General features: G+C 42.2%; 1 protein-coding gene and 1 long non-coding RNA gene across 13 annotated transcripts in view; one reads left to right on the forward strand and one right to left on the reverse strand.

Moving 5' to 3' along the window:
- The window catches only part of MTERF1 (mitochondrial transcription termination factor 1), a 495,795-nt gene that overhangs the window by 385,225 nt on the left and 85,554 nt on the right, over positions 1–25,016 (forward strand). For all 12 annotated transcript variants that reach the window (XR_012508240.1, XR_012508235.1, XR_012508230.1 and 9 more), the window contains one exon: positions 15,994–16,101. The gene's annotated coding sequence lies outside the window, so the exon portion shown is untranslated. The remainder of the gene's footprint in view (positions 1–15,993; positions 16,102–25,016) is intronic.
- On the reverse strand, positions 2,329–8,668 carry LOC123618190 (uncharacterized). Its single transcript, XR_006726590.2, has 3 exons — positions 8,361–8,668; positions 5,862–5,950; positions 2,329–2,795 (listed from the first exon to the last, which is right to left on the reverse strand). It is a non-coding gene; the product is annotated as an uncharacterized LOC123618190 (long non-coding RNA).

Consider the following 25,016-nt stretch of genomic DNA (forward strand, 5'->3'; position numbering starts at 1 on the left):
ATCAGGCTTTTCCCAAATCTTCTGAACTCTCTCCAGATTGCCTATGTGAGGTTAAATATGGATAATTACCAGTTCCAGTTACATACAGTTGGGCACCCATGGACAGTGGTTAGGTGAATTCTCCACGTGCAACCTGGCAGACCTTGAGCTTTTAGGTGAGTTGCTTTGCCAGTGGCGTGCAGGTAGCAGGCTTGAGATGTCTTTGTTGAATGACAGAGATTACAACGTAGGTTAAGACTATATTTTTGAGCCCCTACCATATGCATTTGGCATTGCTTTTCTTAATGTACACTAAGTGCACTACATTGTGTCACTTAAACTTTACCACTTTTTGAGGTAAGTAGTAATTATAATTTTCTTTTAATGGATGAAGAATCTAAGGCTCAAAGTAGTTAAATTATTTGTCCAAGTTCCCATGGCCAGAAAGTGCGAGAGTAGGTCTTGTGTGTGACTAAAACCCATGGGTTTCCATTGAATAACATTATGGGAACATGTCCACTTCTAAAAAGTATAGAAGAAAATGTGGTTTCTGAGGGAAGCTTGTGATGATTTCTCAGTATTTAATATAGTCTTGCATACCAGGATCGAGAGGGCAGGGGTATCAATACTGGGACTCACTGATGCATTAGATCAGCATTTTCCAAGCTGTGTTCTGTGAAATAATAATATCTTCCCCAAATATGTTCTGTGAAAAAAATTTGTTCAAGTAATTTTGAGGAAAGGCCATGCTCTGTGTCCTTACTGGAAATTCATGTTAGACTAATAAAATCCCTGAGAAGTCCTGAGGTGAAGAATCTTTTTTAAACTTTGTCTTCCTAGTATTTCCCACATTTGGGACTCTCTCTCTCTCTCTCACACACACACACACACAACAACTTGACACTTGTGCTCTGTATAATACAGTTTGAGAAATGTTGGATTAGACCTAATATATTTTAAAACTAAACTTTATAAGGTTAGACTCTCACCTCTGTATTACTTTGGTATGTTAAGAGTGGAAAGTGAAAACTTGGCTTTCAATACTTGAGTTCCTGATGCTTTCTCATATTTGAATTTCTAGCGTAGGGATGGATGTTGGTTGGTTAGGGAACTGACAGTGACAGAGCCAGCCTGGGCTGTGCAGTTCCTGCCGTCCTTGGCGGCATCACATAGGAGTCTGTTTAATTGTCTTTGTAGAGACACTTCAGGTGTAACTCTGCCTGAGTTTCCGCAACATTGATAACCTCTTTCCTCTGGAATTTCCAACCCAGGAATTTTGGCATAAGCTAAGTCTTCCAAAACATCTGTATACTTTTGCAAGAATTCTAAAACTAAATGTCTTTTCTGTCTTCATTTTTTTCTTCATTCTTACACAAATCTGTTCTTAACATTGGTGAGATGGTTCTTGGATTCATTTATACATGGAACCTCAATTTATAGACTCTCTTTGAAAGGGCCAGCTTTTAAAAACATATATTGCTCTCCCTAAAACAACTTATTAAAAGTAACTGTCAGCTTGACTATTTTGACTTTTATCTTCTAGGGCACATATAGCTGATTCATATTAAGATCCTAAACTAACTTATCTTTTGTGAATCAGACACGATTTGTTAGAATTTATATTTTAAACATGGTTAAGACTTAAAATTTTTATATAGATGAGTATGTTCCATAGGTCTAGGTATGAATCATGGATTACTTATACACAGATCTCACAAAACATATTTTAAAAAATAGAATTATGAAAGGAAAAAAATGGTCATCACTGAATTATCATCAACAGATTAGGGTAGTTATTAGTCCCAAATTTTCTTATAATTCAAAGATTAAACTATAAAAGAAGATTTTGCTACATAGATTACTTAAGTCTCAGTTTAACATACAAAGAGCTATCTCATGGCTCTGCTTTAATTTGTTCTGTTGTCATTATGCAATTGGAAATAGTGTATACTATCTGGGAAAATGTTTGCAAGACATACAGGCATTTGTATTAGATTTAAAATGTAGTCCTTCTGTGAGGCCCTGGGAAAGAAATATAGATGATCCCTTGTAAATTAAAACCTTATGTTTCATGAGCTTAACGAGGTCTCTCTGATTGGCTAAGATATAGGGAGCAGAGTTTGGAACCACTTTGGTGCAGAAAGAAGTTTTCAAGAGGATGAATAAAATTCATGCCTCTGTAAGTGAACATGTCTGCTTTCTCTTCTGGATGACTTGTCTTTTTTTTTTTTTTTTTTTTTTTGCGTGAATGGGGGAAATAATGTTATTCATCTTTAAAAATCATAGTCTGAGCAAACTGTTTTCTTTTTATTTGTTTCTCGCTTTAACCTGAAACCCTCTAGCTGAAGATAATATGGAAATAAATCCATGGTGTCTAAAGTATTAGTAAAAATCCTTCTTAGATAACATCTTTGGAATTATGATCAAGAACAAATAGAACAGGCTACCAGGCTTTCTCATATAGATTTGACCACATTTCTTCGGACAAAGTAAAGAAAAATACTGGGCTATTTGTACTTTATTAGACATCTAAGGCAGAAGAGATCCTAGTACTTGAAAAAAAGTGAAAAAGGAAAAACCATTCTTCTGCTATGAAGGTTGTCCCTGTATCATAGTACCCGACTTAATCTTCACAACAGCGCTGATGCAGGTGGTGAGATGATGACCCTCAGTGAAGACGCAGACATGGAGGCTTAAGAGGTTGACTAGCTCACCCAGGCTGTCAGCACGGGAACCAGACTTCAAAGGCACCTACCATGTGCATTAGCACAGCAGCTCACCAAGGGAAACAAGACAGAGCCCACAGCTTGTGTAACCTAAAGAAAATTCATTAGAAAATGCAAAAGTCTGCTAAGAATCTAGCTCTGAGACAGTTATTCGGATGTTTTAATATAAAGGATCTCAAACACCACCAATCACTGTCAGATGGCCATCTCTTGTGTCTACCCGTGGTAAAACCTGAGGTCTAATGGTGCATTTTTGCCAAGGGATGGTGTTCTGTAAGGAGGCAGAAAAATAGATTCAAAATTACAGCTTTCCTGTGATCTGATCTGATCCATGGGTAGACCTGTAGGGGATATAGTCTCCATTCTCACATTTCTTTTGCATCAGAAGAAAGGCCTGGACACTGGAGTATTCTTTAGTGCTCAGTAAAAGGCACCGTGATTTCTTTTATTGTGATGAGTTTTCTTGCTTTCTCGAACGTCATTTTCTTCATTTATAAAATTAGGGTGATAATCTAATGAGTATTGTGTATCTTGCTGGCTTTAATATACTGTAATTCTGATCCAACAAAGAAGTTTGCACGTTTATATTTAAAAGACAGAGTGTTAATCAATAGGCAAGTGCGTTTGGCAAAACTGCTTCAGCACGCTGACGTTAGGAATCTCTGCATTATTGATCTGATGGGTTGGAATGCAATCGGGATCCATTTAAACAGACGGCTTTTCTTTTCAGCTTTCCTTTCCCTTCAGTTCTCTCTACAACAGAAGTAAGAGAAGTCCCTGTCTTCATGGGCTAGTGTGCCTCCCTGTGGGGCCCTGCAGTGGGTGGAGTTTATACAGCATTTTGTTTGCCGCAGGCCCTTCAGTTTTACATAGGACTTATAACTCAGAAGAAAGTAAACGTTGCCATCTTTAAAAACTGATGTATATTTGAAAATTATGCACACAGATCCAGATTGGATCTGATGATTTTGATATGGTTCATTTTCCCTTTTATGACATTATTTCCCCCAAATGCATTATTTTCTAAATGTCCCATATATTAACTGATATATAACAAACTACCTCAAATTTAATGGCATAAATTAATAGCCTTCTATTATGTTCATAACTCAGGGTGTCAGGAATTCGGAGAGAATGACTCGTCTATACGCCGTGAAGTCTGGGAACTCAGCTAGGAGGGCGCCAGCAGCTGGAGGTGACTCGGGCAGGGGAGGGCTGGAACAGTTGGAAGTGGAGGATCTGCTTTCAAAATGCTTGGCCCCTAGGCAGGGACGCTGGATTCAGATGGGACTGTCAGCTAGAGTGCTTACCATGACCGCTCCAGCTTAGAAGCCTTGGGGTAGTCAGACTCTACATGGCAACTCAGTGTTCCCGCCAACAGGCAGAAGCTGCATGTTCTTCCGTGACCTAGCTTTGGAAGTCACCTAATGTCACTTCCAACAGATTCTAAAGTCAAAGCAGTCACAAGCCTGATCAGATTCAAGTGGAGAGGGCAGAGACACCACTTCAGTGGGAGCAGGGTCAAAGATTTGTAACAACTTTAAAAAACTGCCACACTAAGAAATCTGAATATATAGAATAAGTTTATTTTCTATGACAGGGTTCAGGAAAGCTATAATAATAACATCTGCTGAATGCTTACTGTCTGCTGGTTAATTCTTACATTCATTCTTTGAGGGATGTTGTATTGTTATCTCCATTTCACAGAGGAGAAAAATGAGGCTTAGGGAGGATAAGGAACGGTCACATACTACTGAACAGGAGAATGGAGGTTGAACCAAGATTGTCTGGATATAGACTGTTGGAACTTAACCACTGAGCTGTATCATTTCTTCTTAGCTAATTAGAGCAAAGCCTTTAAGAACTGTTAAGCAAAAAATTTAAAGCTATGGTCCTCACCAAATATTAAGAAATGTTTTGCACAAAATTGTTACTAAAACAGATGTGGTGGTCTGGGACCCATAACAATTGAACAAAATGCCTCACCTCCACATAGACACCTGTACTTTGGCAAAACATTTTCCTGGCAGGATTGGACAAGCTTGAACTGGTAGAGCTGGAACCTTCCCCAAGAAGAATGAGGTGAATCATGGGGCTTGAAGGTTACTGTACTGTGACTGCTGGGAAAGCAGGCTTTTGTCTTTGACTCTTAGTTGGATATCATTCCAAAGTTCAGGGATGCTTTTACATCCGTATTTGGCTGTGATCAAGACATATTACAATGCAAAGTTGTTTCATCTTTCAGGCCAATTGGAAAGTAGATGGCTAAACCACAGAGATAAGATACAAAGCTCCCATTTTTTAACTCAATTTTCACACATCAGACCAAGTTATCTAGCAGGTTCATGTCCTATAAAAAATATAAACTGGCAAAGAGACACACCTCTGGGATGAGTTAAAAACCTGTGTCCTGCTGGAACCCTGCTTCTTACTAGAATACCGCAGCATGCAGCTAAGATGGCATAACCCTTGTGATACCAGCCTGGACATGCTAAGAGCTTAGCAGGTAGGGAACAACCCCAGAGTTCTGTGGCTTTAGAGCCAACATGGGTGCTGAAGTTTGAACCCTGCCTGCCCTGTTTCCAGGGAGTTGGAGTGAACAGGAAATGGGATCTTTTCTAGCCCCTCTTTTCCATCCACGCCCCAGCCACTCTCCCTGCTGCAGATAGCTGTCATCTTGCTCTGTTCTCACACACCAATCACCGGAGACTTCTAGCATTGTTCCTGCAGCCCTCTCACCAGTCAGTCTATGACGGGTCACACAGCCCTGCAGGGTCTACTGCTTCACAGAGCTACCATCCTTCCCTCCTGCACTGACCAAGTTAAAGAGATTTTTTTTTTTTCATCTATGGTAAGAAAGCTCCTTTACCTAACCTTGGCATCCAGAGGTAATCGGGGTCCTTATACTTTACTCTTTCTGCTGTCAGATAATATAGGATGTTTTCCAAAAGTTGAGCTGTGTGACTACCTGAGCAATTCAACCAAGAGTTTCCATTCAAAGCATTTCTCACCAACATGGAATCTAAACCCATGATGGTCTCTTTACCCTCCTGCTGAGCCAGAGTAAAGTCTCATTCTTTCTCAGGCAATGCCAAAGAGCTGCATTAGTCTTATATTTCCATATATTCATTCAATAAATATTTATGGACCACTTACCATGTGCCAAGTGCCTTGCTTGGTGTCCAAGATTTAACACCAAGCAATGCAGACATCTTCCCTGTCTTCACAGAGCCTTCATTCTAGCCCTGAAAAAGGACACAGAACAAATACACCATTCATTGTACATGCATACATGAGTTCATTCCAGCTGGTATACATTATTTTAAATTTTTGGTTTGGACTTATAGACAACTCTGGATAGTTTCATCAAAGAAAGGAATGCATGGGAAAGTCATAGAGGTGACTAACAAAATTTCAAGGAGGAGGTAAACATGCAAGAGTCAAACTAGCTCTCTCTCCTTGGCAGGAGTTTATGGATCTTCCTTGTGATGTGTTGCATTAATGTAACTTAGTTATCAAAACTCCAGTTCTTTCAGGGAATGTCTTTGGTCCATCTTAAGTTTACTGTCTGCCCCTGGACTAATGGATCAGAGCCAGGGAAGCTGGTCTTAGTGTACAGACATAGCTGTTGGGGGTCACCCCTGAGCAATAGGTTAAGACCCTAGAGAAGAGGTAGGGCAGCCTCTGCAAAATTATTTATACAACAGAAGTAGGAATAGCCCCAAGAACATCTGACTTAATTTTGGAAAGGAGGTGGACTCAAAGAAAATTTCATTACGGATGAGAATTATAATCCCATCACCTAAAAGATGAAGGGGAGTTAGCTAAGACAAAAGGAAAAGTGTGGGAAGGAGAGAGAGTGGGGTGTAATGATAGACAGAAATGGTGTCTGTGAAAACTCAGAGGTAAGAAGGAGTAAGACACGTTGGAGGACCCACGAGAAGGCTGGCTTAAAGCCAACTGCGTATCTTAACTCTGGTGGACTGGAGGGTTTATCTCCAGCACCACATCCCTTTGATCAGCCCTCCTAGGAAGCCAATGGGACACCTGGTGGCCAGTTCCGGCACTGCTGGGTTGCCCCTGGGCAGGGCCTCCAGAGCAGGCTCTTGGCTATCGTTAGTAATAGAGCTGGTTGACACCTCTGTTTTATGGCTGTTCCTGCCTTTCAGAAATAGTTATATTCTTTACAGAAATATATTGGCTTTTCTTTCTGAAAAAAAAATGTTGATTAAAATTCACTTCACCTACTTTCTCTAGACTTTATAGATATGTCACCTGATCTTTGTATCTATAGAACAGACCTATATAAATTCTAGCTGAATTTTTAAATCATTTTTAAAGCAGCTCTTGAATTTTAAGAGTCTAGAAAATTACTTTTCTATTAACCTAAGGCCAGAAATTGAGCTATTTTGTTCTTTTGGAGAAATAATAGCTTCTAGGAGTTTCATAAGATGATCTGACCCATATTTATTAACTCTTTAGGGAATAAGTCCGAATAGCTATTGTGATAACTGTGGCTAAGCAAATGTGGAAGTCTCTGGTGGATTAAAGTTGACCACAAATTCCTTGCCATTCTTCTCATTATGAGCTGGAGTCTATTTCCCCTCCCCTTGAAGCTGGGTTGGCCTTGAGACTTGCTTTGACCGGTAGTGCAATGGAGAGGAAGCAACACTGTGCTGGCTACAGGCCTAAGCCTTCAAAAGGCAGGCAGTTTCTATTTTGTGCCCTTGGAAGCTGGATGCCATGCTGTCAAGGAGCTCCAGGACTCCTGGATGGGTCCTAGAGGTAGAGCTATCACCTTGTGCATTCCAGCACCAGCCATGCTCCTGCCTGAGTACCGCTCCTGATGTGTCTCAGTTATACCCTATGAGCTAAAGAACTGCCCCGCTGAGCCCAGTCAAACCATGGAATTAAGACATCATTTTTGTGTTTTAAGCCATTCAGCTCTGGGGTGGTTTGTTACACAGCAACAGCCACTAAAGAGGATCCACGTGGATTTCTTTTCCATTTCTTCAGGAGGCAGTGGATTTTTTCCCCTATGACTTTAATGTCATAGAAGCCAGCAAAGAGAGTGTGCCACGAGAAATGGAACAGGCTCAGAGGAATTGAAAAGACTTCAAGCTCTTGGTGGACACAGGGAAACATTCCAGGAAAGAGAGAAAGGCTGAGACACACAGTGGGATGGGAGTGTCAGGGGGAGATGTTTGTAATTGGTGGAGTGAAATTCTCAAGGAGGGGGTAAGGGAGGGATTTCTAGCAGAAGAAGGGGTTGATTTAGCCTTGGAAGGGAGGAGGCCACCTCTTCTCATGACAGTGGGACTGACTAGGGGGAGAAAATCCAGGAAATTCTGAGGTGGCAGGAATAAAACCGAAAAAGATCTCATCAGATGATTGAATCCCAGTCGAGCAGAGGGAAAGACCATACGTAGAGGAGGATAGGGAAGCCAATGTTTGCAATAATGACCTGTTTGGAAGAGTATCAATAGTAAATGAATAATAACAATAATAAATAGGCAGACTATTAAACCACAAGTGGTGATTCACTACCACTGTTCTAGCAATTGGACGAGCAAAAGAAACATTTAATAGAGAAAGTAAAAGTTGGCCGATTTGAACTCCAGGGCCCAACCAATGCCTTGCCCATACGTTACTCACCCCGATGAATTGCCTTTTCTCTCCTTGTTTAGTGGAACTAATTCTCAGCACACAGTGTCCATAACCAGAAGAGAAGGGACACATTCCTGAAACAAGGGAGATGGCTCTTCTTCAGACCTAGAGAGTCCCCTCACTCAGGCAGTGGGCAAGCAAGCAAGTTCAAGTCCCACATTTGTCCCACTTTTGGTAGAAGTGGCCAGATGGGAACGCTTCTCCTTTTAATGACCCTGGAAAGTCTAATTCATGTTCTTCTCAAAAAGGAGAAGGGAGTTGGAACATGGAAATCATTAAATATTCTCAAATGTCCTGTCTGCACCCCTGAGAAGGAATTGCTCTGACGCTCTGACTTTTATTTAAGGGTCTGATTTTAGCAATGATATCACCAGAAACTATTAAGCCTAATATGAGATGAGATAATTTACAGAGCTTATTAACACATGACACTGCATTCATTCTGCTCCTGTAGCTCATTAGCTGCTTGACTTTGGACAAGTTTATTAAAATGGTGCTGAGCCTCAGTTTGTCATCTGTGAAATGGCAGTTATAAATCTAGCTTCCCCGGTTATCTCACTGGCTGTTGTGTAAGGATCAAATGAAATAATGAATACATAGAATGCTTTGAGAATGCTCTCCAAACATATGGTATATTGCGTAAGTCACTTGTGAAAAATACCTTTGTTTACTGTACAAACTCATCCTGATCCTGGGGAAACTAGTGGGAGAATTTCACTTCTTCCTTCTCTACAGTGCAAATGAAGGCAGACTTTTTCTGTACTTTGGAGCAGTGCCTTGTTGAACTTGGAATGAAATGGATTGATGATTTGCTGAGCTTATGAAAGCCTCTTTCCCAGTCACTCTGCTAAAGTACCAGCGAGTCATCCATCTAGAAAATAAGCACAGTTGGGGTGGGGATGGGATCATTGGCCATGTGGGAAGATGCTGCCTGGAATAATAGGGTTAAGTGGATAACCACCAACGTAAGAAACAACCTTTGAATGACGAGATAGAGAGAGAGAGAGAGAGAGAAATAGTACATTTTCAAACAAATAACTATTATAAACTTGATAGCTGCAGAATGTTCTGCTTTAAAGACGTGAACCCAAGAACCAGATCGTGAGGACGGAATCTCAGCTTTGGCACTTAGACCAGCTGTGGGACCTTAGGCAAGTTGTCTAGCTTCTTTAGTTTTCTTCCCAGTTCAGTGAGGAATGGAACGGCACCTCCTTCATGGGCTCATTGTGGGGAGTCAAGGCGTTAATACATATAAAGCACTTAGAACAGTGCCCGACATATGCGTGCTGCATGAAGATTAGTAAACAGGTTATCTGGCAGGTGGTGTTTAGTATGTCAGAGTCCAGCCTAGACCTCTATGTTTGTTTGCTAATTAGATACACTGAATACAAAGTTTAAAAAGCCTGTGAGTGTACTGACCTTCATGTAAATATTTTCGGAGACGTTCCCTGCACTGAGTGTGAAACCCATACGTGAGCACATTGCAGGTGCTGTCAGACAACATCAAACCAGGATGGAGCACCGTGATCTCAGATCTGCTGTCTGACTGGGCAGTGCGTTTAACCTCTTCACGCCTCAGCTGCTCTCTCTGTAGTAATGGCAATAAAAAATGCTTGCTTCACAAGGGCATCATGAAGATGAAAATGAGATAATGTTTGTAAGACTCAGTGCTTGCCTGGAGAGGCGCCACCTAAACGCAGATTGTAATTATTAACATCATCCAGTACCCTAATGGTGACTGGGTTGAATGCTATTACCTTATTAAATGACTAAAGACAATCTTAGAAATTACGTTGGGTGGTTGGATAGTTAGGAACACAGCACCAGACAGCTTCCTGCATGAAAACTGTTGAGAAGGCACCACCGGACTGTGCTGTGTTAAAACTCACTAATTAAAACTCACTTCCCCTGGGGCAGATGCTAAGGGGAGAGCTTAACCACTTTGCAAACGTGGCTCTCTCAGGGTTACCCTCTGTGATTCCTGAGCATTACTGAATCAGGAATCTGGAGTGAGGAGATTTGGAGCATAAGTTTCCTACCTGAAATTCATTAGCCACAAAGCTAATGGGCTTACAAAGCTTTTTGGAGCAGTTTAAAATTTTGTGGAACCAATGGTGTTAATTTTCTCCTGCCTGTTCCAGGTTTACATACGATAGAGAGTAGGAGACAAATGCTCAGGGAGCAAGTTAATAAACTAATGGAGGCAGAAAATCTTTCTATAAAATTCTGCTGTCCCTGGAGGGTCCCAAATGGGAGGCATAATTGGTGATAAGCAAGGTGATTTTAGATGGTACACCGATAACTATTGTATATATGTATGCACGCACACATATAGACATGTTATATACACACATATATGCACACACACATATAGACATGTATACATTTCTATGTATATGTATGTGTATAAAAATTAAATTATTAGGACATGTAATCTATACATTGATTGATATTATTGCTTAAGCAAAGATAAAGTTGGTAATTGAAAAAGATGGTTGATAGTAAGAATAAAATATATTCAACTTAAAGAAAAACATTAGGTAATTAATAGTAATGAAAACTAATGATGCAATTTTTATAGCAAAAATCATGACTGCAGTTAAGGAAAAACAATCTTAGAAGACAAGTAAGAGAGCCTCGTTTCGTGTTAGGTTGCTGGGTGTGGGGTTTCAATCCCAGGGCAGAATGTAGAGAACAGTGATTTCTTACATCCGAATTGATCGCCACTGTCTGTAAAGCCCTTTTACATACTTTTGCTTATTTTCAGATCAGGCATAATTATTTCTGTTGAATACATGAGGAAACTGACTAAATGTCCTTGAAACGTTGTGCAAGAGCAAGCTGGCAAGTGACTAAAAATCTGCACATGTTGTAATACTGTTTAGGGAAAAGACTCATATGCTATGTGGTTTTTACAAAGTGGAGAACTGTTTATTAAAACTAGCAGTCATTCATTTAACTCCTCGGGAACCAACACTTCTAATGATGGTCCTGGTCATCCAGGATCTCATGGATCCTGTGCTGAGCACTGTGCGGGTTGCTGAGGCCTCAGTGGGAATCACCTGCTCTGTTATTTCAGGGGCTTAAGTCTGGACGTAGGTAACACAGTACTAGCCCAGCTGGGCCTCCCGTTATGTTTTACTTGAATAGTAGAGGGTTATAGTTTTTAAAAATGTGTTGTTGGTATTTAAGAAGCTGTAGAGTTCCCATAAAAATCTGGTGCCTGGCTTTTCTTAAAACCCTGTGAAGATCTGGCAAGACCAGGTCTTGGGTTCCTGCTTAGTTGGCCTTTGGCGGGGACTGTGTGCTCTCCGCGCTGACACAGTCACTTGCTGGACTCACGTCTCTGTCCCTCCTCTACCTTGGAGAGCCCCGGTGCCCGGAGCAGTGCAGACAAGTGAGTAACGCTTAACAAAGCAGCCCTCACTAGGGAGCAGGGCAACGAGCACGGTGGGCATCAGCCCACAGTAAAAAACACAAGTTGGGAGAAGTCAACCATACTTTCATAGAACCTAAGGGTCAATATTTTTTTTTTAATTTTTAAAAATTTATTATTATATTATTTGGGGGGCAAGGGGGAAGTAATTAGGTTTATCTATTTATTTTTAATGGAGGTATTGGGAATTGAACCCAGGACCTTGTGCATGCTAAGCATGTGCTCTGTCACTTAGCTGTACCCTCCCCCTAAGGGTCAATATTAAAACAAATAGTATATCATGTTGCCTGCAAAATATTTTCACTGCTTTGGCTGTTTAGAAAATTCTTCCACACAGTTTGCCCTTCGCACTGCCACTTTGAGAAGTAGACTAGGCAGAAATTATTACTCACGTTTTATTGATTAGGAAATTGAATGTCTAAAATTGAAAGAGGTTTCCTAGAAACACAGCTGGAGACAGGGGTTTGGGTGTCCTGATCTCCTGAGCAAGGGCTCTCTGGGAAAATGCTGTGAGGGAAGGAGTGAAACAGGAGAGGGCAGGAGGGGATGTGGCCTCAGGGAAAGTCCCCCAGGACCTGGACCATAGGGAAGGGATCTGGAGCTGTAACCACGACACAGGACTGTTCCTGGTGGGGCCAGGGCGCCAGCCTTTTGTACCGCTTACCAGTCAGTCATTGGCCGTGGCCTCCCACCAACGTCCTGGGTCAGGTGGCCCCTCTTTTAGCCCAGGACAACTTTCCCAGAAGTGGGGGCATCTGTGAGCCTTTAGCAGCCAACACTCCAAGCGGAGCCTCACCAGCCCAGTAAATGGGACTGGGGAAGGGACATCACAACAGCACCTTTGAAAATAATGAGTGAACATGCAGAATCGCAGTGAGATTCAACTAACAGCAGCCGTTACTCAGGCAGTGCACATACACCACATGTGCGCGCGCACGCGCACACACACACACCAGACACAGCGTGTTTCAGGAGGTGACAATTTCAGAAAATACACCGGGGTCCTTCCAAAACCGGAAAGTTCTCAGTCAACATTTTGAGAAATTGAGAGGAAATTGTCTCATCTTTTAAAATACTATTTTCAAAAAGAATGAAATAATGCCATTTGCAGCAACATGGACGGACCTAGAGATGATCATACTAAGTGAAGTAAATCAGATAAAGACAAATATCATATATCACTTATCTGTGGAATTAAAAAAATGAGACAAATGAACTTATTTACAAAACAGAAACAGACTCACAGACATAGAGAACAAACTTATGGTTACCAGGGGGGGAAAGGGAGGGAGGGATAAGTTAGGAGTTTTGGATTAACAGATACAAACCACTAAATATAAAATACATAAACAACAAGGTCCTACTGTATGGTATAGGGAACTATATTCATTATCATATTATAAACTATAATGAAACGAATATGAAAAAGAATGTGTATATATGTATATACATATATGTATCACTGAATCGCTGTGCTATACACCAGAAACTAACACAACATTGTAAATCAACTATACTTCAATTAAAAAAATCCAGTTTCACAGTTTATTCTGTGCAAACCATGGAAATAATTGAAAAATAAAGTCTTAGATTTTATAAATTAATACATTAAAATATACATCTAGATACACACATACAGAATCTAAGTATCCATGTACGTAGTGTATGTATGGATATAAATACAGCTATAAGATGTGATGGTTAATGTTTGTCCAGGAAAAATATCTTGCCACAGAAAATGGAAAAGCTTTGTGTTCAAAGGGCTTAGAAAATAAATTCTCCTTTGACAGAGCCTGGCCCCTTGGGATTTGTCACAAGCAGGAAGAATTTCCAAGAAATATCAGGTTGTTCTTCTGGCATATTCCTACTTTGTTCTGAAACAATTTGAGCTCAGAAGCACATTTCAAGTACAGAAGTTATAGGTTTTGCTAAGTGTGAACAGAAGAGGAAAAATGAGATGCAGGGTTATATTTTTAACCTTTAAAATTTTAGATAAAGATTTAATAGACTTCTCCTTATTAAAGGACGTAATTATGCACCTGTCCTTCACCACTGATGGGACATTGTCAATATTCACAATTGTGGCAAATCAGGGAGAAAATGAACAGGCAAAAGTCCAGTGTAAAATACGGTTTATTTTATTTTATTTCTTCCTTGATTTTTTTCCATAACACCTTCAAGATGCCATCCCAAAGCTATTATCGTAACTGAATATTTTACATAATGAAAAGCACAGGCACCTCAGATCTCCTTTTGCATGACAAATGCTTAATTAGAAAAATAATAGGATGGAAATGAAATTGGTATTTACTATGACTGGAACAGAGAATTGTCCTGGAGAAGAAAATTCAGTTTTAATTTACCAAAGGCAAAAAAGAAAGAGGATAAAAAAAAAAATAAGCAAGCTAGAAAGAAGTGAATCTCATATGATGAATACTGGAAATAAATCAGAGACTAAAGTATATGGCTTGTGCCCATTAATTAGGATGGAATTTCTCTCTCTCACTCACTACACATATGCATGCGCACGCACACACACACACACACACACACACACACACACACACATCATAAAGCCCAACAGAATTTTTTAAAGTGTGATATTAAGCTGAAGTCTTTTTAAATTGCTTGTGAAAAAAACAGTCAGGCCCTCTAAATGTTACATTTCCATCAGGTTAGATAAAGTGTATACCAAATTTGTGTATGGTCGAATTCTGCACTGCATTAGCAACCTAATTATAACTGTGAAATAATTCAGTGTAGAACCATATGCTAAAATATGGTAATTGCTATGTTAAGGTTTTTGTAGAACAGAGTTGCATTTTCCTGTGTCTCTCTGGGTTGTTGTTGCTGATCTGTTGCCTTTGGCCAGTGAGTCAGAGGCCATGAGACTCCTCCTTACCACAGCATTTAAGAATTAAATTAATTCCTCCCCTTTGCATTTATTTGCAGATTTTCATTTCTTTAGCAGGAATACATCTTGTCCTACGAAAGAAGATAGGGTTCCACACAAGTTAGGTCCCTGAACTCTTTGTCCATCTCAGTCCTGTTCTTCTAAAGCTGTCTAAAAATGTGCAGGGTATGTCCACTGTTTGTCAAAATTCTTTTTTGGGAATGTACAAAAAGTTGGAAGTCTTGAATTATTTGTTGAAATGTTGGGCCATAGAATGTTAAGTGTACTTCACTCCATTGTGGCTGATGCCATTAAATTTACTCCGCAGTTGTTTGTTCTGATTTTGTTTTCTTTTTTCTTTTTTTAATTAAGACTTTTTTTTAGAGCAGTTTAGGTTTACAAAAAAAAATGAGAGGGAAGTTCAGAGATTTCTCATATATTCTCCTGCCCCCACACATGCATAGCCTCTCCCATTATCAACATCTCTCACCAGAATGGTGCATTTTTAATCATAATATATCACAGTCACCTGAAGTCCACAGTTTACACTACAGTTCACTCTATGAGTTGAGTAAATGTATAATGACATAAATGCATCATGATATAGCATACAGAATATTCTTACTGCCCCTAAAATCCTCTGTGTTCTGCCTATTCATCCCCCACCCTCCCTGGCAACCACTGATCTTTTTACTGTCTCTACAGTTTTGCCTTTTCCAGAATGTTATATAGCTGAAATCACACAGTAATTAGCCTTTTCAGATTGGCTTCTTTTACTTAGTAATATGCGTCTAAGTTTCCTGCATGCCTTTTCATGCCTTGATAGCTCATTTCTTTTTAACATTGAATAATATTTCATTGTCTGGATGTACTACAGTTTATTTATCTATTCACCTCCTGACTGGCATCTTGGTTGCTTCTAAGTTTTGGCAATTATGAACAAAGCTGCTAGAAACATCCATGTGCAGGTTGTGTTTTAATATTTTTCACTCCTTTTAGGACAAGGACAAATTAAGACCACCAGATGGGAGAAGTTATCCAAATTACTAGCTATGAATTGTGTTGCTCCCAAAATGCTACCCAGCAGGTCCTCAGCTGATTGGAATGTCTCAGCCATTGTTTGTGTGTGTGTGTGTGTGTGTGTGCGTGCGCACACCCAGTTCAACTTGTCACCATTCTACCAGACTTTTGTCCAATTTTTAACAGGGAAAAATGTGAAGAGAGGGTTCATCCCTTCTTCTTTATCAAAGTGAATAGAAAATTCCACTGAGTTCCACTTCTTTCTCTTGTAGGTAAGTGGTCTGAGGTGCATACTGCCCAACATCTGTCTCCTAGAGTCAAATTCAAGACAGAAGAGGTACTATATATGAATCAAGGAGCATCTGCCTTGTGATAACCAGGTCAGTTGCATCTTATGCTTAATCACAACTTCAACCCAGCTTTTGTATCACCTCTGAATGAAGTTTTATTAAACAGGAAAATGGAAACTATTCCAGTTCATTCATTCTTCTATTTAGCAGTCTTTTGCTAGGTGCCCACCCCTGCACTCGGCTTTAGGAAGAAAACCAAGTGAGATGCAGTGTTGGGTGTGGGAGGGTAAGGTAACCCCAGACGTGTTTGAAGATGTGACATCACAAGCCACCCTGGAGCCTGAACTGGAGGTGCAGTGTCACAAGCAGGTGTCCAGCAGATGGAGCTTCACGGGAAGAGCTGTCCCTTCTTTTCTATCTCTGTTGTCAATGCCCGAATTCAGACCAAAATCACTTCTCACCAGGACTCCTGACTGTGAGGGGCTTCTAACTGATCCCTCTGCACCCAGTTCTGTCGTCTCAAATCCATCCTCCCCACTATTGCCAGAACGGTCTTTCCAAAATGCAAATCAGCCCATTTCTCAACTTCATGTACAAGCTCAGCAGCTTGCCTGCACCTTGAAAACTCTGGCCAGGAGCATCAGCGAGGCCTCTTTGAGCTGCCCTCCTGCCTCTGCCCATGCGTTACCCCACACTCGCTCTGGCAAAGCCCCCACTTGTGCACCTGTCACACTAAAGCACTCGGGAGTCCCCCTGCCACGCAGTTTGTGCTTAGCACCCTGGATTCTACTGTTGCACAGCTCTGGATTTGACTGTGGGCTCTGCTGCTTCCTAGCTCTGTGACTGGATGGGAGCAATTTTGACGCATGAGCCTCAGTTTGTAAAGTGGGGATGAAAATGGAACCTGCTTCGTAGGATAATGTTATGGGAATTAAATTCAATAATGAAGGTATAACACATACCCAGTTCCTAGTCTATAGTAAGCAGCCAACATATCTTACCTATTCTTACTATCTTTAAAAAAAATTGTTTTAAGAGAGCTGAGGCTTAACCTTCTCCAGAAACCTTTTTCTCTGTTCTGCCTCCAAGTTTACAGGCTGTATTAGACACTCATCTTACAAGGTCCTCATTGCCCTGGGTATAGCTCCTATTGCAGTGTGGAATAATTACTATTCTGCACCCAGATTATTGTTTCAGACTGTGAACCTCACAAGGGCAGGGACTGTGTCTTTATAGTCATTCCCAGACCCGCAGCGCCATGCGGTGCTCTGTTATATTTGCGCTTTGGGTGGATGCACCCTGGGAAGACAGCTGAGGCAAAAAGGAGCAGGGATGTGCTTGGCTGTGCAGAGGGATGCCTCTGTGGTGGCAGCCAGGAATCCAGGCCAGGGGGTGGAGTCCCAGAGGGCCAAGCATCCCGGTATGTGCCTAGGAGATGAGATGTCAGAATCCATCAAAAGAGTCCAGACAACGGGCTCAGGAGCTGCGGGTGGGGCGGTGAGCTTGGAGCCTCCCAGGGCCCGTCCCCTTCTGCTCTGTTTGGGGAGGGCAGCTGCTTGGGTTTATCCAGCTAGAGTTGGGAAGAGTGGGTGGGAAACAGGGCAATTTCTCACAACAGATAGACATTGAAATAAAGAAATCCTAGAAAACCAACAAAACTTCTCCACTTGAGTAACATTTTCATAAATAGAAATATTGTGGTAAGAAAGAAGATCTTCTTTTGGGGGAAGTTCCATCCATGTTGGTGACTCACAGAGAAAGACCCATTTTGGATAGGTGTCCTGCTTTATGTTTCTGTGGTTCCAGATTTTGACTCGAAGAAAGAAAAGGAATGCGGAGGTGGCCCTGGGCCTGTGTGTGTGGCTTCAGCCCTCACCACACAGAACAGGGCAGCAGGTTGAGGAAACGATGTGATCTCAGCAGAGACAAGCCTCCCTTGTGCATCTTTCCTGGGCAGGCTTGGTTTGGGCGTCTGTTTCCATGTGACCAACAGAAGACAAACAGTCAGACAGACAGAGAGGCAGGAAGTTCTGAGAGCCGCTTCATGGTTATTGTTACTAAGGAAACCAGTTCTTTAGTATTCATGTGTTCGGCAGACGGCCGCTCTGAATCTCTGAGGCTGAGGCGATATCACAGAATGGCATGGGGGAGAAGAAGGGGCGAAAACAGCCAAGCAGATAAATATGGAAGTGGTTTAAGAATATGTTGGTAATTTAGCCATCGTCTATGCTTACTAATGGCTTTAAAAATGGGATCCCTGCTAGCATCAAATGATTTCAAGAATGATCAGGAGTACGTCTTCCCGCTGCATGAATATAATCGTATGCACATACTGCCCACACCCTGGGAAGAAAAGTCTCTGGAGGGGACAAAGATCCTTGAAGTCTGGTTCCATTTTGAAAAAAAAATCATCACTGTGTGAAAAGACCTGTGAAATTTATCTTCATCTGTTGCCTTCATTCCAAAAATACCTTTCCCTTAGCATCTGAAGATGGAGATGGCAGATGTGTTGTTAAGGTGACATTTTCTCTAGCTGAGGATGGGAGCATTTACCATAGCTGAGCAGCAGTCCCCACGTCCAAGAGAAGTATTCCCACAGAAGTCACAATCCTAAAAGGAGGCCCATAATCCCATGGATGAGTCTATGGGTAGCAAAGCCCTTCAGAATATGAAAAAGCCAAGTGTGTTGCAGATCAGACTGAGTGAAAGAGAAGAGCCCGAGGAACTAGGGAGGAGAGCCACTTGGCGTCCCCCCTCGCCCCCGGTCAGCAGAGTGACGACCAGTGAGTTTTGCAGCTGAGACTGTGGCCAGTTAGCAATCCTCCTAATAAGAATCTGAGCAAGGGGGAGCTAAGAACTTTTTTCTCGTAGAGAAGTCCTATAAATGGAAACATTTAGGTTTAAAACAGTGCCATGCCCCTTCCTCTTTCGTCTGCATGGCCTGGGGGAAAACACTTGGGAGTCTAGGGGCGTCTCTTGGTTTGGGGATACAAGTGTCTGCTAAACGAGATCATTACTAACATCCTAGTGCAAGGTCACATCACTGGCATCCTTTCCACATGTTCAATCAGCATTAATTGAGCACCACCTGCATTCCAAGCTGGCTGCGGTCAGAGATATAAACACGAGTAGGAAGCAGCCTCCTAACTCAGGGAACCCACAGTCAAGTTTTATAGTAAACAGGGTGAAAAATGTAAAAGTGGAGCAGATCCCAACCCTCAACATTCTTAAAGCTTCATGATATGACCTGAGCTTCCCTGGCCCTGTCCGACTCTCCCCCTCATCTCCGTGGGCCCCTCGGCCCCTCCCTCCCACATCGGCCTCCTCAGTTCTCCGGCTCCCTCTCCATGCTCAGAGCTCACTTCAAAAGTCACTTCTTCAAGAAAGTTTTCCCGAGTCCCCAGGTCAGGCCCCCTGCTGCATCTTCTCATTGCACCCTCTTTTCTTCCTTTGCGTCGGTCACTGCAGTTTGATTATATATTTATGCGACTGTGTGATACTGGCCATCCTCCCCCGTTGGACTTCAAGTTCGAGGGTAGCAGAGGCTGAGACAGCGATGGCTCATGACTGTGTCCGCAGGGCCAGTCACGGGGCCTGGTACAGAACTGGCTCTTGAAATAAGTGAATTACTGAATTTATGAATAAATGTGCACAATGAAATAAGTTTGAAGATGAGAGAAACAAGATCCTGAGGACAGAGGGCCATTAAACAATGGGGCTGGGGCCTGGTCGTTTTTCCCCCAAACCCTTGCTATGTACACAGTGCCCTGCACATAGAAAGCTTGTAGAATGAAGGGAATGAATGAATGAATGAATGAATGAATGAATGAATGAATTGTGAACTGGGAAAGTCATCTCTCATTTGCTTTGCTTTGTTTGTTTACATGTATACTTTACATAAACAGCAATGTTCAAAACCCCCTTTTTTTTAGTGCCGGAAAGACGTGAAAAAAGAGTTAAAAAATAAACAATAACCAGTCAAAATCCCAGAATACGGCTGAGTGACCCCTCTTTGTCATTTCCATCAAAAATGGATTCTGGCCCATAAGCCTCTGTGGTAAGACCCTGGACAACCTCAGTTTGCTAAGGGAGGACTCCGGCTGCCTTGGCTGTGAGTGCGGACTTGAGAGGCCTCCGTTTCATACGTCCTTAGAGCCAGAGCTACAGTTCTTCCATTCATTCATTAGTTCACTTGTTCATTGATTCACTCAACACACATTTATAGAATGTCCACCATATGCTAGTTACTGAACTATGAGTGTTCCCCACATACCAGGGAAAAAGATAGTTAAAGTCTCTCATGGTTTACTTGGGAAACTAACTCTATAAAAAAGACGATTCTGCCCTCACAGGAGAGTTGAGAAAGAGACGCGTTTAGCACTCGGTACTTCCTCATCCGTAGCATTGACCAGACTCATTACTGCACTTTTAGTGGCTGCGAGCTCCACCAAGGCCAGCCTGCTTTTACCTTATCCATCTTTGTACCTCCGACAACCAGCCAGCTAGCACTGTCCTTGGCACACAGTGGACTCTCAGTAAACATTTATCTCTTGACTCACTGTAGCAAACGTGTGTCATATGAGCCAAGCCCTAGGTTCTGCATGTTAGCATGCGGGGCCTCATTTCATCCTCATAATCCCGCTCTGATGTAGATGCTATTCTTACTTCCACTCTACCAGGGCACTAACGCATGGAGAAGCCCAGGGGCTTGACTAGGACACACGACCGGTGGAGTGGCAGAACCAGCACTCAACTGAGGTCTGTCTGACACCCACCACCTGTGGGCTCCTGCTTTTCCGTATGAAATTGCTGCTATTTGACCCTTTTTACCTGCCAAAATAGCAAATGTATAAATAGGTAGCATAAGTACTTCTAATCTAGATGGAATAGGACAAATGAAGGGTTATGCAGGGGGCACTGGGGAAGCAGAGCAGGGTCAGGGTGGCTTCCCGGGGCAGCCGGGCAGGACGGCCAGGGGTTCATTGGCATTTTAGGAGGAAGGAGGGGAGCAGCATGAGCATACCCACTCCTTCCATCAGCCCATGTTCTGTCCGGGCCCACTGTCTGCCAGACCCAGGGCTCGTGGAGAGAGGAAGCAGAGCTTGGAGTCATGCAGAGAGGATGATTATAAGAAAATGGGGTATTTATTACACTCTAGTAAAATGCCCTGAGAATACACAGCAAAGGCTGGAGTGTGAGAGAGACCTAGAACAGAGGATAGTGGCTCAGACCAGAGAGAGCAAAGGATTCCAGAGCAAAATGAAGAGGAGCAGATGCCGTGAGGAAGGGCCTGGATGCCTGGCATGAGCTGGATGCAGAAGGCAGAGAAACGAGTGGATGGGGTGCGGCAGAAGAGGGCTCCAGAACGTCCCCTGGGCTGCAGCACGGAGGAAGGTCTGGAGCGGGATGGATGGGTGGCAGGAACAGCACGTGTGGCTGTTTGGATGGAAACATCAAAAGGCAGTGGAAATACTGATGGGCAAGTCCCGTGACGTTTGGAACTGGGTAAACCCTGAGAATGATCAGTTCCTCTAGGTATTCTGTGAGACACAGGTGTTTTGATTTAATTGGTTTAACTCTGTAGAAAGCTTCCACTATCTTTCTACACAAAGGATTCTGCATGCCAGATGGCTCTTTGTGCGAGGTTCCCTCTTTAAACGCCTTCTTTGGATATGTTTAAATTCAGTCAGGGTTCCTTGGCTGTTAGAAGTTGCTTGTTTTAACATGTGTGTTCATGGGAGGAAGAGGTTTTAATCAAAGATAATGGAACTTCATCTCTCCTGAACTTAGACTGGCTTCTTACCACCACGTGCCTCTTTGAAAAGTGTCAGGAGTCCCTATTCTGGCTCTTAATGTTTGCAGTGTGATTTTTTTTTCTTTTGTGGGAGGGAGGTAATTAGGCTTATTTATTGATTTATTATTGTTCTTTTTTTAAATGGAAGTACTGGGGATTGAACCCAGGACCTTGTGCATGCTAAGTATGTGCTCTACCACTGAGCTATACCCTCCCCCCTGCAGTATGATTTTTAAATTGACTGCCTCATGTTTCCTCTGTTCTATCTCCTAAGATGGACAGGGACCACTTTTGCTCCCCATTGACACTCAAAACATACGTGAGCATCCCAGGTACCAGGAAATATGAAGCCCATTCAGAGTAATGACATAGCTCTGTAACCCCTCCTAACACGTCAAATGCAGTGAAAGCTGTTAACAATTATAAAAGATATGCAGATTTGGATTTTTAAGTCAACCACAAAAAGTGTTTTTAAATAGAACAAACTAAATCCTAGCTGTATCTAAGAAAGTGTTAATGTTTTGATGTATTTAGTGGAGCACAATTGACCAAAGGTTGTCACAGAACAGAAAGATGGGACATCAAAAAAAATTAAGACAATTCAGCAAAAGGTCATACTCTGCTTAAGTGCCTGATCATAGATTCAAATATGTTTTTTGAGATTCTCTGATCAAAAACAGGGCTTGACCATCTGGCTTTCACTTGCTGTAATCAAAGCTATCTTTTCGCCGGCCACTCTGTATGGTCAGGAACAGACTTTTTGGAGAGAGGTGGCCAGATGTAACGACCACATCTGTTATCCTGGGAGGCTGAGCAGAAAGGAAGTTGTCGAGCTGCTAATTGGTAAATTTCGTTCCAGCATTAACGTTCTGCTGCTGTTGTAATTCCCACAATCGCAGCCAAAGAAATTCCGCCTAAAACAATGCAGCATCTTTACTCCTGAAGGTAAATCTAAAAATCACCCCTGTGGGAAAGTCACCTCAAATGTCCCATTCACCACAGAGGGCGGCAGCCCTGGGAGTCCTCTAAGGGAGCAACAATGGAGATTTATGTTGCCATCTGTCTCTGGTAGATTTAAGTGTTTATGTCTCCCATAGCTGTAGGGTTTTGGCAGCAATATTGTTGATACTCAAGAAGAAAAGATGTGATTAAAATTAAGAGACTAAGAGCTGGGAGTTGATCTGACTCAATGTGATGTTTTGTCATCACAGCCTACTGCTTCTCTGTCTCTCTCCTGCCCTGCTGCTGAGTTTTTTTTTTTTTTTTTTTAAATTCATCCAGTCTACACCAAATCAGTGATCTCTGAGGTTTACCTCAGCTGAGTCTCTATCAAAACTTCCTTGAGTCCAGACAACACTTGCTAACCATGGGAAAGAGAAAGTGAACAAGGTGGCATGGAAGGGGTGCTCTGGACAGACAACAGAACCTCAGCATTTAAAACAACAGTAAGGACACCACTGAAAAGCTCAGCATGAGAACACCCCCTCGCAGCTCCCTCCCAAGCTTTGTGGATTTCAATCATGTCTCCTCTGATCCCCAGTACAGTAATCTTTGGCTTACTCAAAGATTTTTCACATTTTCTGTACAATTTATTTTAATATAAATTATTCACTGAATAAAAAATGTCTACAAGAGCTCTCCTTTTTTTCCTCCGGAGTAACTCGCTCTCCCCAAGGATGTGAACAATAGGATTTGTGTTTGAGCAAGTTGTTAAAAATAGGTCTTAAGCTTTAGGAATGAATCACATGTGACTTAGTTATTTTTAAAAATAAATAAATAAAACCTGGAGAGAATAGGGGGCAGAGAGAGAATGACTTAAGGGGAAACAGAACAAGCAGTTCATTTTCATGAATTGCTAGACATGGTCTAAATATAAAAAAGGAGACTCTAGTCATCTCTGGGGGCTGAGCATCACTTCCTTGCACCACCCCCTGTACCAAAATACATACTTTCATTTGTCAGCCTGCAAAGAAGAATCTCTGCACCCCGAGAATTTCTCTACACTTGGAAAATTGATTGCATACCATCCTAGCTATGGCCATAGAATCAAAACCTTGTAGAAAAGAGATTTTCTTGCCTCAAATGAAGTGCGGTGGAAAACTAGATTGTCTGTCCCAAAAGGTGTTATTTTTAGTCCCCTGTAAAGCATTTAAAGCTAGACAAGTGCTTATTTAATTCTTTGGCACAGCAGGGTTTTTTTAAAAATCAGTATTTAAAAGTTACTTACTCAGGCTAAGTCAAGTTGAAGCATTAGCAAGTCTTAGAGACTAGAGGTGGAGGGAGTGCTGATTGTTGGCTACCCGAGGAGCGTACTTTTTCCTTTGGGACAGTGGCTGCCTGGCTTGGGGAAGCATGAAACTAATGAGAGTCAGAGAACAAAACTCCTCTGTAGAACATGTGGTTTCCTGTGAGGAAAGTAGGGCTCTATGCAGTTATCACTCCCAGAGTCAAAAGCAATCGGACAGGCAAAGGTTTCCCAGGTGCTCATGGGGGATAACATTCAGTTACAGATAATTTTTAAAATAGAGACCTAACTCCCAGAATTCCAAGATCACAGTCTTGGCTTCTCTTCCAGTCTACCAAACTCATCCAGATCAGTAAGTAAATGCATACCAGGGCAGGGCCTCTTTGTTGTTCAACTCCAGAGGTGCAATGGTTTTAACGCAAGTCTGCATAGGATTTGAAACACCTCCCAGTCAGAGGTGGAGTCTAGTTCCCCTCTAAGTATTGGGCTGTTCTTAGGACTTGCTTCTAATTAAGAGTAGGTAGCCTAAGTGGTGGTGTGTGGCTTTCAAGGCTAGTTCATCAAAGGCAATATGGCTTCTGCCTGGCGCTCTCTTGCGGTATCTTCCTTTGGAGCATGGAAACCGCTTTGCCAGAGAAACCACAGAGAGAGACCGTGGAGACAAACAGAAAGATGCCTATGGAGACCCAGCAGTCCCAGCCCCGAGCCGTTGAGGTCTTCCCAGCCCAAGAGCCAGAGACATGAGCGCAGGAGCCCTGAGCTGGCCGCGGCCCCAGCGACCTCTGAGCTCCTGAGCCAGAACCACCCAAACAAGCTGAGCCAGAATGCTGGAGCCACAGAAACCACGAAAGAGATCATAAACGAACTCTGTTTTTAGGCCGCCAATTTTGGGGGTGATTTGTTCCACAACAATAGATACATGGAAAATTTTTTGGTACCTAAAAGTGAGTCATTGCTGTAACAAAA

The sequence above is a fragment of the Camelus bactrianus genome, chromosome 7 (genome assembly GCF_048773025.1).
Source record: "Camelus bactrianus isolate YW-2024 breed Bactrian camel chromosome 7, ASM4877302v1, whole genome shotgun sequence".
Lineage (NCBI taxonomy): Eukaryota > Metazoa > Chordata > Mammalia > Artiodactyla > Camelidae > Camelus > Camelus bactrianus.